The sequence below is a fragment of the Erinaceus europaeus genome, chromosome 18 (assembly GCF_950295315.1).
Source record: "Erinaceus europaeus chromosome 18, mEriEur2.1, whole genome shotgun sequence".
Lineage (NCBI taxonomy): Eukaryota > Metazoa > Chordata > Mammalia > Eulipotyphla > Erinaceidae > Erinaceus > Erinaceus europaeus.
The window spans coordinates 4,295,310-4,297,326 of record NC_080179.1 but is presented as its reverse complement, the minus strand read 5'-3'; positions in this window follow the sequence as shown (position 1 = coordinate 4,297,326).

The following is a 2,017-nucleotide window of genomic DNA, read 5'->3' as shown; positions in this document are numbered from 1 at the left end:
GATCAGAGCAGCCAGAATGGCGGGACCCGGGTGTGCAGGGGGCGGGGAAGCTCCGCCTCTCGCTGCAGAAGGAGCCAGAGGCCGCCAGGGGCGCTGGCTGATAACCTGGCTGCAAAAATGCAGCCTCAGTGCTGCAGGGCCTGGGCTCCAACCCAGGCTCTGTGCTCCTACCCAGCCTCTGTGCTCCTTACCCAGCCTCTATGCTCCTACCCAGCCTCAGTGCTCCTACCCAGCCTCTGTGCTCCTACCCAGCCTCTGTGCTCCTACCCAGGCTCTGTGCTCCTACCCAGCCTCTGTGCTCCTACCCAGCCTCTGTGCACCTACCCAGCCTCTGTGCTCCTACCCAGGCTCTGTGCTCCTACCCAGCCTCTGTGCTCCTACCCAGGCTCTGTGCTCCTACCCAGCCTCTGTGCTCCTTACCCAGCCTCTATGCTCCTACCCAGCCTCAGTGCTCCTACCCAGCCTCTGTGCTCCTACCCAGCCTCTGTGCTCCTACCCAGCCTCTATGCTCCTACCCAGCCTCAGTGCTCCTACCCAGCCTCTGTGCTCCTTACCCAGCCTCTGTGCTCCTACCCAGCCTCAGTGCTCCTACCCAGCCTCTGTGCTCCTACCCAGCCTCTGTGCTCCTACCCAGCCTCTGTGCACCTACCCAGCCTCTGTGCTCCTACCCAGCCTCTGTGCACCTACCCAGCCTCTGTGCTCCTAACCCAACCTCTGTGCTCCTACCCAGCCTCTGTGCACCTACCCAGCCTCTGTGCTCCTACCCAGCAGCTATGCTCCTACCCAGCCTCTGTGCTCCAACCCAGCCTCAGTGCACCTACCCAGCCTCTATGCTCCTTACCCAGCCTCTGTGCTCCTACCCAGCCTCTGTGCTCCTACCCAGCCTCTATGCTCCTTACCCAGCCTCTGTGCTCCTACCCAGCCTCTGTGCTCCAACCCAGGCTCTGTGCTCCTACCCAGCCTCTGTGCTCCTTACCCAGCCTCTGTGCTCCTTACCCAGCCTCAGTGCTCCTACCCAGCCTCTATGCTCCTACCCAGCCTCAGTGCTCCTACCCAGCCTCTATGCTCCTACCCAGCCTCAGTGCTCCTACCCAGCCTCTATGCTCCTTACCGAGCCTCAGTGCTCCTTACCCGGCCTCTATGCTCCTTACCGAGCCTCAGTGCTCCTTACCCAGCCTCTGTGCTCCTACCCAGCCTCTGTGCTCCTACCCAGCCTCTGTGCTCCTAACCCAACCTCTGTGCTCCTACCCAGCCTCTGTGCACCTACCCAGCCTCTGTGCTCCTACCCAGCAGCTATGCTCCTACCCAGCCTCTGTGCTCCAACCCAGCCTCAGTGCACCTACCCAGCCTCTATGCTCCTTACCCAGCCTCTGTGCTCCTACCCAGCCTCTGTGCTCCTACCCAGCCTCTATGCTCCTTACCCAGCCTCTGTGCTCCTACCCAGCCTCTGTGCTCCAACCCAGGCTCTGTGCTCCTACCCAGCCTCTATGCTCCTACCCAGCCTCAGTGCTCCTACCCAGCCTCTATGCTCCTACCCAGCCTCTGTGCTCCTTACCCGGCCTCTATGCTCCTTACCCAGCCTCAGTGCTCCTTACCCAGCCTCTGTGCTCCTACCCAGCCTCTGTGCTCCTAACCCAACCTCTGTGCTCCTACCCAGCCTCTGTGCACCTACCCAGCCTCTGTGCTCCTACCCAGCCTCTATGCTCCTACCCAGCCTCTGTGCTCCAACCCAGCCTCAGTGCACCTACCCAGCCTCTATGCTCCTTACCCAGCCTCTGTGCTCCTACCCAGCCTCTGTGCTCCTACCCAGCCTCTATGCTCCTTACCCAGCCTCTATGCTCCTTACCCAGCCTCTGTGCTCCTACCCAGCCTCTGTGCTCCTAACCCAGCCTCTGTGCTCCTACCCAGCCTCTGTGCTCCTAACCCAGCCTCTGTGCTCCTACCCAGCCTCTGTGCTCCTAACCCAGCCTCTGTGCTCCTAACCCAGCCTCTGTGCTCCTACCCAGCCTCTGTGCTC